This window comes from Bubalus kerabau, chromosome 2 (genome assembly GCF_029407905.1).
Source record: "Bubalus kerabau isolate K-KA32 ecotype Philippines breed swamp buffalo chromosome 2, PCC_UOA_SB_1v2, whole genome shotgun sequence".
Classification (NCBI taxonomy): domain Eukaryota; kingdom Metazoa; phylum Chordata; class Mammalia; order Artiodactyla; family Bovidae; genus Bubalus; species Bubalus kerabau.
The window spans coordinates 177,523,438-177,537,358 of record NC_073625.1 but is presented as its reverse complement, the minus strand read 5'-3'; positions in this window follow the sequence as shown (position 1 = coordinate 177,537,358).

Below are 13,921 nucleotides of genomic sequence, written 5' to 3'. Positions count from 1 at the left end.
GCAATAAGGAGTTCATGATCTGAGCCACAGTCAGCTCCAGTCTTGTTTTTGCTGATGGTATCGAGCTTCTCCATCTTTTGCTGCAAAGAATATAATTGATCTGAAATCTGTATCAACCATCTGGTGATGTCCATGTGTAGAGTCTTCTGTTGTGTTGTTGGAAGAGGGTGCTTGCTACGATCAGTGCATTCTCTTGGCATAACTCTGCCAGCCTTTGCCCTGCTTCATTTTGTACTCCAAGACCAAACTTGCCTGTCACTCCAGGTATGTCTTGATTTCTTACTTTTGTATTTCAGTACCCTATGATGAAAAGGACATATTTTTTTGGTTTTAGTTCTAGAAGGTCTTATAGGTCATCATAGAATTGTTCAACTTCAGCTTCTTCAGCATTAGTGGTTGGAAATAGACTTGGATTACTGTGACATTGAATAGTTTGCCTTGGAAATGAACAGAGATCATTGTGTCATTTTTGAGATTGCACCCAAGCACTGCAGTTTGGACTTTTTTGTTGACTATGAAGGCTACTCCATTTCTTTTAAGGGATTATTGCCCACAGTCATAGATATAATAGTCATCCGAATTAAATTCGCCCATTCTGGGACATTTTAGTTCACTGATTTTTAAAATATCAATGTTTACTCTTGCCATCACCTGTTTGACTACTTCCTTACCTGGATTCATGGACCTAACATTCTAGGTTCCTATGCAATATTGTTCTTTACAGCATCAGACTTTCCTTCCATCACCAGTCACATCCACAACTGGGCATTGTTTTCACTTTGGCTCCATGTCTTCATTCTATCTGGAGTTATTTCTCTCCTCTTCTCCATTAGCGTATTGACCACCTACCGATGTGGGGAGTTCATCTTTCAGTGTCCTATCTTTTTGCCTTTTCATACTGTTCATGGAGTTCTCAAGGCAAGAATACTGAAGTGGTTTTCCATTCTCTTCTCCAGTGGACCACATTTTGTCAGAACTCTCCACCATGTCTTGGGTGGCCTTATATGGCATGGGTCATAGTTTCATTGAGTTAGACAAGGCTGTGGTCCATGTAATCAGTTTGATTAGTTTTCTGTGATTGTGGTTTTCATTCTGTCTGCCCTCTGATGGATAAAGATAAGAGGTTTATGAAAGCTTCCTGGTGGGAGAGACTGACTGTGGGGAAACTGTCTTGTTCTGAAGGGCATGGCCATGCTCAGTAAATCTTTAATCCGATTTTCTGCTGACGGGTGGGGCTGTGTTCTCTCCCTGTTGTTTGACCTGAGGCCAAACTACCATAGGGGTAATGACAGTAATGGCGACCTCCTTCAAAAGGACTTCTGCAAGTACTGTTGTATTCCATGCCCCTGACACTGCAGCAGGCCACTGTCAATGCACACCTCTGCCGGAGACTCCTGGATACACACAGGCAAGTCTAGCTCAGTCTCATGTGGGGACACTGCTCCTTTCTCCTGGCTCCTGGTGCGCAGAAGGTTTTGTTTGTGCCCTCCAAGAGTTTGTGTCCCCAGTCCTGTGGAAGTTCTGTAATCAAATCCTACTGGCCTCCAAAATCAAATTCCCTGGGGCTTCTCACTCCCTTTGCTGGATCCCCAGGTTGGGAAATCTGTTGTGGGTCCTAGAACTTTAACAATGTGAAGAATTTCTTTGGTATAATTGTTCTGCAGTTTGTGGGTTGTCTGCTCTGCAGCTCTATGGTGGGTCTAGTGTCAACCTCCTCCAAGAGGGCTTATGCCACACATTGCATGTCCCAGGTCTGCTGCAGCCAGAGCCCCCTGTCCCCAGTGCAGGCCACTGCTGATCCGAGCCTCCACAGGGGATACTCAAAGTCAGGTCTGGCTCAGTCTCTTTGGAGTCTCTGGGTCCTGGTGCACGCAAGGCTTTGAGCCCTCAGAGCATTTCTAGAGGATATGGGGTTTGGTTCTAAACAGGATTTTGGCCCTCCTACCATCTTGCTGGGGCTTCTCCTTTACCCTTGGATGTGGGGTACCTTTTTTGGTGGCATCCAACATCCTCCTGGTGATGATTGTTCAGCAGCTATTTGTAACTTTGGAGTTCTCACAGGAGAAGATGAGCACATATCCTTCTACTCTGCCATCTTGTTGTATGCATCTTGCCATATTAGAGTAGAATTTAAAAGAAACTTGCTTATAGGGACATGTTTTAACTACCTGGCCACTGTAACAACCAGCCACTCTCCCACATTTCCTAACAACCCCTGAGGGAGAATGTACTTTCCTCACTAATATTTCCTTGGTTGATGCCCAGAGTCCAGCTACCAAATCTCTCCCAAGCAGAAATCCACTTTTAGGAGCAAAAGCTTACTATTTCCATAGGCAGACAATTTTTAGATCTTTGGACAGCTCTGGATAATAGAAAATGGCAACATCTAATTTTTCCTCCTTTTAGAAGATGGGAGAAACTGTGATCAACATATAATGTCCAAGCAACGCGGCCCTTCTTTTGTCTCTAAAATGGTAGAAAAATGTTCAGCAATGTGTTAGGGCTGCCCTGACCAAATACCACACACTGAGTGCCTTAAATAACAGAAATCTATTTGCTTACAGTTCTGGAGGCTGGAAGTGCAAGATTAAGGTGTTAGCAGGTTTGGTTTCTCCTAGGGACGTCTCTTTGGCTTGCAGATGGCTGCCTTCCAGCTGTGTCTTCACCTGGCCTTTCCTCTGCGCAAGGACATCCCTGATATTTATCTCCCCTTACACGAATATCAGTCATATTGGATTAGGACCACACCCATAGCACCTAACCTCAATCGCCTCTTTACAGGCTCTGTTTCCAAATACAGTCCAATCGGGTTTTGGGGCTTCAACATGTGAAGTGGTTGGGGAGTGTACAATGCAGTCCATAATAGGGCTTCCTTCTGTAGATTTTCTCAGTGCTGGGCTATACACATGTGAGATAAGAGAACTGCACCAATGTAGAGTAACTGACAGTCCACCTACTTGCTTCAAGCCTCAGAGCTTGGGAACACTTTGGGTCTGCTCTCTCCTTGCAGAGTTTTAATTCTTATTTGCTGCGCATAAGTCTTACTGTGTCCTCAGTCACTTCAGTTGTGTCCAACTCTTTGCGACCCTATGGACTGTAGCCCACCAGGCTCCTTTGTCCATGGGATTCTCCAGGCAAGAACACTGGAGTGGGTTGCCATGCACTCCTCCAGGGGATCTGCTTGACCCCGGGATCGAACCCCTGTCTCCTGCAAGCGGATTCGTTACCCACCTGGGAAGCCCAAGTCTTACTGCTGCTGCTGTTGCTAAGTCACTTCAGTCGTGTCCAACTCTGTGCGACCCCAGAGAAGGCAGCCCACCAGGCTTCCCCGTCCCTGGGATTCTCCAGGCAAGAACACTGGAGTGGGTTGCCATTCCCTTCTCCAATGCATGAAAGTGAAAAGTGAAAGTGAAGACGCTCAGTCGTATCTGACCCTCAACGACCCCATGGACTGCAGCCTTCCTACATCCATGGGATTTTCCAGGCAAGAGTACCGGAGTGGGGTGCCATTGCCTTCTCCGAGCCAAGTCTTACTACACTCATCCAAATATGCTTACAGTGCACTTGAGGATCCCATGGAGGCCCATTTTCAGTTTATAATAAACAAGATAGGAATATACTATGAAGTCATTAACAAAGAGGTCCTCAGTTTCTAAGTGGAATGTTACTAATCCAATTTTGGTAATCTAAATCTCTTTTATTTTCTTGCGTATTTGCCTATTTACTTCAAACTTTTTTTTTCCTTCAGAATTGTGTTCTGAAAATGAGCATTTTGTGAATCAATAATTACTCTTGGTGTGCTTAGATATAATTGTTCCAGAAACTAATAGTGTTTGTTTGTTGTTGTTATTTGCTATTAGTTTGTTGTTTGGCAGTGAAAAGTTTAAACACATGCATTTTGTTTTAGGTTTTCAGGTTGTTTGCCTAATTAAAGCAGTACATATCTGAGAAATATTTGTAACAGCTAAGTAGGTCAATGTAAAATGCTCAAACAAAACAGAAAGTCACTGTATCTGAGATAAGAAAATGTTGATGAAGCCAAAGACTAAAATGAAAGAAAATTATGAAAATGAGGGAAACTGTTTCAGGTGACATTCAAACTGGAAACTGTTCTCTTTCCACCAAAAAGCCCCCATGGTCTTAATACATAGCTCTAAAAAGGCATTTCAGATACACACAGGTAGAGGCTAAACTGACAGTCGTGCTACCTGGATTCAGAGAATTTAGGCTGTAACATTCAGTAGGTTAAGAACATGCACAGAGGAACTGGGAATTCCCAGAAATTACTACATCAGCCCTTAGGCCAAGAAGTCACTCAGCACTGATCAGATGAGACAGACAACACAGGAGGCAGGAGCAAGGTGACTGCTGAGGTAAGACCAACTGGGACAATGATGGAATTGGGAGCTCCAAACATTTCACCATACACACACACTCAAAGGTGTGATGGGGTAGGGGTGGGGGGATAACACTGGAGAATCCAGTAATCCATCATTATTTACATACACAACTCAGGTGAGTGGGCATGTGTCAGGCTGACTGTTCAGAAACTGCATCTTGTTTATTTCATTCTGCCCTCACAGGCCTTCCTGAGTTTTTAGTAAGAATCCTTGCATGGGAAGGAGCCTTCCAAAGGCTGCTGAAGAGAAGGATCTGATGGAAAGCAGGGTGAGGAGATGTCAATTAACTATTGCTTTAAAATCCAGGGTCCAGAATGCAAATAATGGAGATTAAAGCTTTTTGCAGAAACAGACCAAATAGGGGTGGTTTTCGGGGAGTTGGACAGCTTTATACAGACCCCAGGATACAGTGTTTCAACTATCAAAAGTCTCCCTGACCATCCACCCTTTCTCTCTTTCTCCTTAGGTGGTCCCTTTCCCTTCTTCCCCAAATCAATTTCTCATTCAGTAAATTCTTACAAGCACTAGGCTAGTCAGGGTGGGCATCAGCGTTTTCCCTATGGACTGGGGTATGAATAAGCTTACAGCCTGCAGCCATCTCTGCCCAGGTGTTTTCACAGACCACAGGGCTCTGGGCCTGAGGAGTGGTAATTACTGCAGCCAGAGAAGGAGAGGGGAGGGTTCCAGGGTGGCTTCACAGAGGACAAATTATACATTCAGCCCAAAGCTCTTTGTTTCAAAAGGTAAATCAGAGTTACCTGCGGTCACCCCATGCAAAGTGCTCCTTGAAAGACACCTCCCACATCTCAGATATCAAATGATCCTCCTGCAGATTTATCAAAGCAGTAGGAATTAGCAGAGCCGGCCACCCTTCAGTTCTGCTCCCCTTTTCTCTCCACATCTTTGTTTGTCTAAATAGTTGTTTTAGTGAGAAGAAAGAATGAGAGGTAATTAGTGTTTCTTGTAATATTTCATGTTTAGTTTTGTAATCCTTCTGTCAGGTTTATTTTCATGTTAAGCAAAGGAAGTCCCACTGGAATATTATAATCTCTTCTTAGTGTTAGCAGAAAGTCATGTGTTCAAATTAATAAAGAATTTCTCAAGAAACCGAAGGCTTTCCTTGCGAGCACCAGTTTAAAGAATATGTCATTTTTCAGAGCTTGCCTTGCCCCACAGTGTTTTATTTCTGGTTTCATTCTGATTTTTGTTTGTTTGTTTGATTTGGTTTGGTTTTTTGCTCCACAATGCTTAGGGCTGGAAGTGAGCACCTTTCTAAAAAGCCAGATAGGGCGTTTAGGTTTGAATTGTAAGGTTACATCTACACCCCAGGATACTGCACCCCCAGGGCCTTATACTTGCCTGCAGGGCCCCCTGGGTCACTGTAGCAGCCTCCTGATCTGCTTCCTGCCTCTTACATTGCTTGTGGCTACCAGCCCTTGAAGTATTGAGGGGTATTGAGACCTCATTGCTCCAAAGTCCCTGAAGCCCACAACTGGTGACTAGGTCCTAAGCCCTGACTCCTCAATCTTCCCCTTCACACTTACTCCAGGCAAACTATAGCTTGACCCCAAATCCATCTTGCATTTTCCTATCCACTTGCCTTTCCCTCCACCCATGCCACCTCTGCAAGGCCAGATCTGCATCTCCTTCAGCCAGGGGCTGCCTCCTTCGCGAGATTTCCTCCACTCCTCCCAGCTGCAAGTGTTCTCTCTCACCCCGTGTATACCATGAACTCCATCTCTGTCTGTCTAGAGCAGTGTTCAATTTTTGCTTTGTATTATAGATAGCAGCTGCTGCTGCTAAGTCGCTTCAGTCGTGTCCAACTCTGTGCGACCCCATAGACTGCAGCCTACCAGGCTCCTCCATCCATGGGATTTTCCAGGCAAGAGTATGGAGTGGGTTGCCATTGCCTTCTCTGTATAGATTTCTAATTCGCTAAATAATACATATAGTCTCCTTTTAGAAACTGGAACACTACAGATAAAGCTTAAGGCTTCTTCACCTTCACCCTCAATCTCAAATTCAGCACTCTGATGAATTTGATGTGTTTCCCTTGGCACAGTGGTAAAGAATCTGCCGGCAATGTAGGAGACTTGGGTTTGATCCCTGGGTTGGGAAGATCCCCTAAAGAAGAAAATGGCTACCCACTCCAGTATTCTTAACTGGGAAATCCCAAGGACAGAGAACACGACTGAGTGACTAACACTTTCACTTCATATCTACATTACATATCTGTATACAGACACGTATTAAATATCTGGTATAGATATGTGTATCTATTTATGCACTTTATATGGATTGTAAACATACAGTTTATATGCTTAAACATAAACATATATAGATATATTTATGTATGTTTACATGTAAACATATTTAATTATACAACTTGCTTTTCACATAGCATTGTTTTTTGAGATCTGCCCGTGTGCTTATTATAAATTAAGAGACTGGCTTTTCATTATTCTGTGGTATTTCATCTTAGGACAACACTTCACACTCTCTTTTAGCCTGTCCTCTATTGGTGGACATTCTGTCCCCTCTGTCTGGGTTAGTCTCCAGCCAGATGGCCCAGCTAACTCACCTCAGGTGTTGCCTCCATGGTAAAGTCTTTTCTGACATTGCCGCATTCCCCTCACCTCTCGTCCTCTCATCCTCATCTCTGCCCTCTTGGGTCACCACCCCTTCAGTTTCTGATGCTGAGAAGACCGGCACCCAGATTTTGCTCCCTGTGTCAGGTGCTTCCCTGAAAGCCCTGGCACTTGATCACCAAAGTGCTAGAGGTTCAGCTTCTACCCTGCACACTGATCAGTGTGTTCATCTGGCAACACAATCTCTCTCTTACTTTCCAAGGAACCAAGATGCTGACTTTTAAAATAACAACATGTTGAACAGTTGGTACACACTTCTGTGTTTTCACGAGAGCTCCTTAAGGGTGGTCATTTATTGCTGTGTCTTGGGAACTTGGCACAGAACATGACACTTGGTAGGTCCTCAGTAAATAGATGCTGAATCAGTGTATATTTCTCACACATGACTGTAAGTTCCTTGAAGTCAAGATTTGTATCTGAGTCATTTGACACTCTCTCAAATGTCTTTTTCTCTTAAATTTTTTATTTTGTATTGAAGTATAGCCAATTAACAATGTTGTGATAGTTTCAAGTGAACAGGGAAGGGACTCAGCCATACATACACATATATCAATTCTCCCCCAAACTTCCCTCCTGTCCAGGCTGCCATATAACACTGAGCAGAGTCCCTTGTGCTATACGGTAGGTTAATTATCCATCTAAAATATAGCAGTGTGTACATGTCCATCCCGAACTCTCTATGTGGCATTTTACCCATAAATCCTTAACAAATATTAAAGGAGTGACAAGACAGTAAGTCAATCTGGTCATTTCAAACAAAGAACCACTCTCTTAAAAGAAATGGGTGGAAGAGAACTGGAGAAGAGAACCTGGTTACACTTTGGTATAACCAGGCCAAAAAAAAGGATTTTTTTTTTTTTTTCCAGAGAAGAAGATGAAAAGATGAGCTGCTGACCCTCACTGCACAGTGATCGAAGGAGTGTGTGAGAGGCTGTGCCCATTCTGGGCTCCAAACGGCACAAGATTCTGAACCTGAGCCTGGTGTGTCTCTCAATGTTGGGAGACTCTCTTTCAGAAAGGAAGAGACCAGGAGCTCTAGGCCAGTGGTATGGTTTATGAAGACATTTAAAAACAGAGTGGCTGGCTGAGGTTCTGTTGGTCTATCTTGTGTCAGCAGACAGAGTCTCACAGTGGCTGTGAGGAGCTCATTGAACACTTCCATCAGCCCTACCTTGGCCTTGGCCACCCTATCCTGCTCCAGGGTCTCCAGTGATCAGCTCTGGCTCTCAGAAAACCTCTTCTACATTTCAGGGAGGCAAGTTCTAGCTCTTAGAAGAGCTTTATGGAAAGGGCCCTTTAAGTTTTGATGAGTTTTCTTTACCAGGTTCCTATGAATCTGGTCTCCAGAGTGGTCCAGCATCAACCCTTCTCCTCACAACACTTAGAAGGTTCAGTTCAGTTCAGTCGCTCAGTTGAGTCCGACTCTTTGTGACCCCATGAATTGCAGCACACCAGGCCTCCCTGTCCATCACCAACTCCCGGAGTTCACCCAAACCCACATCCATTGAGTCAGTGATGCCATCCAGCCATCTCATCCTCTGTTGTCCCCTTCTCCTCCTGCCCCCAATCAAGGAACATTTAGTGGGAGAAATTATAAGATATCTTAAACAAAGTGTAATTTTAATCTTTCAGTTCAGTTCAGTCGCTCAGTCGTGTCCGACTCTTTGTGACCCCATGAATCGAAGCACGCCTGGCCTCCCTGTCCATCACCAACTCCCGGAGTTCACTCAGACTCACGTCCATCGAGTCAGTGACGCCATCCAGCCATCTCATCCTCTGTCATCCCCTTCTCCTCCTGCCCCCAATCCCTCCCAGCATCAGAGTCTTTTCCAATGAGTCAACTCTTCGCACGAAGTGGCCAAAGTACTGGAGTTTCAGCTTTAGCATCATTCCTTCCAAAGAAATCCCAGGGCTGATCTCCTTCAGAATGGACTGGTTGGATCTCCTTGCAGTCCAAGGGACTCTCAAGAGTCTTCTCCAACACCACAGTTCAAAAGTATCAATTTTTCAGCACTCAGCTGTCTTCACAGTCCAACTCTCACAACCATACATGAGCACTGGAAAAACCATAGCCTTGACTAGATGGATCTTTGTTGGCAAAGTAATGTCTCTGCTTTTGAATATGCTATCTATGTTGGTCATAACCTTCCTTCCAAAGAGTAAGCGGCTTTTAATTTCATGGCTGCAGTCACCATCTGTAGTGATTTTGGAGTCCAGAAAAATAAAGTCTGCCACTATTTCCACTGTTTCCCCATCTATTTCCCATAAAGTGATGGGACCAGATGCCATGATCTTAGTTTTCTGAATGTTGAGCTTTAAGCCAACTTTTTCACTCTCCTCTTTCACAATCCCTGCTTAAAATCTTCAGTGACACCCCTCAACCTTCTCCTACTCCCATGCCTCCAGGATAAAATTCTAACTCAAGCTGTCCCTGCGCTGGTTCCTGCCTCAACTGGCCACACTGCCTCATGCTGTCTATACTTAAGCAAACCTAGCCTCACAGAGCTCCTTGGATATATCAGGTTCAGTCTTGACTCAGAGCTTCTGTGCATGCAGTTCTTTCTGCCTGGATCACTCTTCACCTACGCTCCACATGGCCTCAAGCCTCTCTCCTCAAGTTTCACCCCTTCTTGGAAAACCTCCCTGGTTGGGTTTGTCACCACCCTATATGATTCTACATACCCAAGACATCCCCCATTGGAGCCTGATGAGTGTTACTGTTAGTTTAATAGTGCACCATAAGCTCTCTAGGGCTAAAGTCCATATCTGCCTGTATCATTTTGGCATCCCAGGTGCCTAGCACAGTGCCGACACAGAATAAGTGTTCACTAAACAGCAATATGCCAGCAAATTTGGAAAACTCAGCAGTGGCCACAGGACTGGAAAAGGTCAGTTTTTATTCCAATCCCAAAGAAGGGCAATGCCAAAGAAGGCTCAAACTACCGTTGCACTCATCTCACACGCTAGTAAAGTAATGCTCAAAATTCTCCAAGCCAGGCTTCAGCAATACATGAATATGAACTTCCAGATGTTCAAGCTGGTTTTAGAAAAGGCAGAGGAACCAGAGATCAAATTGCCAACGTCTGCTGGATCATCAAAAAACAGGCGAGTTCCAGAAAAAACATCTATTTCTGCTTTATTGACTATGCCAAAGCCTTTGACTGTGTGGATCACAATAAACTGTGGAAAATTCTTCAAGAGATGGGAATACCAGATCACCTGACCTGCCTCTTGAGAAACCTATATGCAGGTCAGGAAGCAACAGTTAGAACTGGACACGGAACAACAGACTGGTTCCAAATAGGAAAAGGAGTACGTCAAGGCTGTATATTGTCACCCTGTTTATTTAACTTATATGCAGAGTACATCATGAGAAATGCTGGGCTGGAAGAAGCACAAGCTGGAATCAAGATTGCAGGGAGAAATATCAATAACCTCAGATATGCAGATGGCACCACCCTTATGGCAGAAAGTGAAGAGGAACTACAAAGCCTCTTGATGAAAGTGAAAGAGGAGAGTGAAAAAGTTGGCTTCAAGCTCAACATTCAGAAAACGAAGATCATGGCATCCAGTCCCATCACTTCATGGGCAATAGATGGGGAAACAGTGGAAACAGTGTCAGACTTTATTTTTCTGGGCTCCAAAATCACTGCAGATGGTGATTGCAGCCATGAAATTAAAAGACGCTTACTCCTTGGAAGGAAAGTTATGTCCAACCTAGATAGCATATTAAAAAGCAGAGACATTACTTTGCCAACAAAAGTCCATCTAGTCAAGGCTATGGTTTTTCCAGTGGTCATGTACGGAAGTGAGAGTTGGACTGTGAAGAAAGCTGAGCGCCAAAGAATTGATGCTTTTGAACTGTGGTGTTGGAGAAGACTCTCGAGAGTCACCTTGGACTGCAAGGAGATCCAACCAGTCCATTCTGAAGGAGATCAGCCCTGGGATTTCTTTGGGAGGAATGATGCTAAAGCTGAAACTCCAGTACTTTGGCCACCTCATGCAAAGAGTTGACTCATTGGAAAAGACTTTGATGCTGGGAGGGATTGGGGGCAGGAGGAGAAGGGGATGACAGAGGATGAGATGGCTGGATGGCATCACTGACTTGATGGACATAATCTGAGTGAATTCCAGGAGTTGGTGATGGACAGGGAGGCCAGGCGTGCTGCGATTCAAGGGGTTGCAAAGAGTCGGACACGACTGAGCGACTGAACTGAACTGAACTGAAACAGTGAAGACAAAAATGAAAAGAGAGTCCTCCCTCCCCCCATCCTACAGTGCCTCCAGGGGCGAGTCCCTCCTTTGTCTTTTGTTGGTTAAAAATCCCTGGGGGTTTCTGATTTAGAGTCTTTTCCTTGAGGGCTGCACTATGTTTTAAGAAAATGCGTATTCCCAGCTGCACAGTTTAGGTACATAAAATTTGCGTATTGCAATAAATACTTGGCCTCATGAATTTCTAGCCTGTTAAATAACAGAACTTAAAATGCTAGGTAAGCATGTAAAAGAAGATAGCATCGTAAATACCAGAAAATTACAGGTTGGTGATTTTTTTTTTCCCCTTGATCTTGGAACTTTCTACCAGATGAAAAAGTGATTGCCTCAGAGAGAATCTGGAGTAGAGTTTTTTCCTTGCCTGGCTTGCTGCTGACCAGTTTGGAGCAAGGAGGCAAGCACCCACTTTGGCAGACACCAGCTAGGGTGATGAGTTCCCAGTTCACAACAAATCTCCCTTCTCTAGGAATGTTCCCTAACAAAGTGGTACGCAATCCGTGACTATATCTGCTGTGTGAGAGGAACTAGTTAAAGGAGAGATCCCTGACCCAAGAAGGGCCAGCTGATTTGTCTTCTGGAATGTGAAACTTGAATCATTTTATGTACCCAGTGGCTATGATACTGACCAAGGTTCTTGGCCTTCCTTAATCAATAGAAATTGACTAGAGGTCAGACAAGAAATTCAGCCAAGACTTTATTGGGGCTTCTGCACCAACTGCAGGAGGAAGTGAAAAAAAGTAACAAATTACCTTGCTTGCTCCCCAAGGGTGGGAGGGCAACCTTGCCCCTTATATGGAGTGAGGGTAGGAGTGTATCCAGTGGCCTGGCTGAAGGGGTCCCTTAGGTGGTTTGCCCACCCCTTTGGTGGTGTTGGGTGGAGGGGGCATGTGCAGTCCCTCCTTTTGCTCCCAATACCCATTTTTTGCTCCTGACTCTTCAGAAAGGGCAGTTGGGTTTTTTGTCTTTTTGTATCTTTTGGTCCAGAATTTTCCCAACTGCACATGTACACAGTTTTTTTTTTTAAGTCTCATATAGTTTCTTTGTATTTTGTAGCTCAAGGAGAGGTGTGTCCAGGTGCCAGCTTCACAGAATTGCAGCAGAGTCCCAGGTCCCAGGCCTGTCTCGGCTGGGGTATGGGAGTGGAGTTAGCATAAAGGCAGCCCCTAGGAAGGTGACTCCCAGAGCTGCTGTTGCAGTCTCCTTGCCTTGGCTCTTGCCCTTCCTGAGATCTGAATTCATTTTCTCTTTGATCCTGTGAGCCACTCAGGATCCTTTTAATCCAGTATCTTTTTTGGACACACTCATGTATCCATACACTCATCTACCTATTCCAGGTTAAAGGTAGGATTTCACTGTTCCAACATTCTCTCATTTTCCAAAGAGAGCTGAGCCTGACCAGGAGATGGTGGTTTTCAGCTAGATGGGTCAGGGATCACCTGTCACACGAGGTTTCCTGGTCCCTGTGAAACTGTTTACCTCAGATTGGGACTCAAACCCAGCCAAAACCCTGCTTGGGATGTGAACCCACATGGCTGGGATGTGAACCCAGTCAAAACCCACAGTACCTGGTTTCAGGACTTAATGAAGCTCAGGTTCTTGATGTCTCATGGCAGAAAGAATTCAGTGAGAGACAAAGTGATAGGTAAGAAGTGGGTTTATTCAGATACAGAAAGAAACACACTCCACAGAGTGTGGGACTTTGCTGAGGACAAATGTGGTGGCAAAATTTGGTGTGGTTAGTTTTTATGGAGAAGGCAATGGCAACCCACTCCAGTACTCTTGCCTGGAAAATCCCATGGACGGGGGAGCCTGGTGGGCTGCCATCTATGGGGTCACATAGAGTCGGACACTGAAGCGACTTAGCAGCAGTAGCAGTAGCAGTTTTTATAGGCTGCGTAATTTCATACGCTAATGAGTGGGAAGATTATTCTGGCTATTTTGGGGAAGGGGTGGAGATTTCCAGGATTTGGGCCACCACCCACTCCTTGGTCTTTTAGCAGTGCCTTGGAACTGTCATGGCACCTCTGGGTGTGTCATTTCACTTGCTGATTGAGTGTTAAGGTCTAGTCCTGTCTGCCATCTTGGTCCCATTTGATTCTAATCGGTTTATGTTGTGTCCTTGGGCTATGTCATCCTTTCAAAAGTTGTGCCCTGCCCCTTTCCCTCCTGTTACACCTGGGCAAGATGAGGAAGCAGCAGGGGCTTGGCTACCTAGAATTCAATGGGAAGGCTTATTCTTCTAAAGAAATAACATTTGACTTGCCTTTCTGATGACTATTTGATTCTAAAAGTAGAGAGAACAATGAATGTAATTACTATTTTGAGTCTGCCAATCAGCATGGGAGAAAAAATCCACCAGTGTGAGGAGATGCCCCATCACGTCAATCACATGAACTGAAGCAGTGCCCCAGACTTTAGGAAATGAAACATCTGAATGTTCCGAGGAAAGATAGCCGTGCCTGTAGAGCTGTGCTTTGCAAGGAAATATGGCTCAAGAGGCCTTTTAAAAAATGAAATTCTAACTATAAAATCACAAATAGCCACAGAGAGGAAGAAAAAGGCATGATAACTAGAGAAGCACGGTGGTTTCAGAGGGAACTC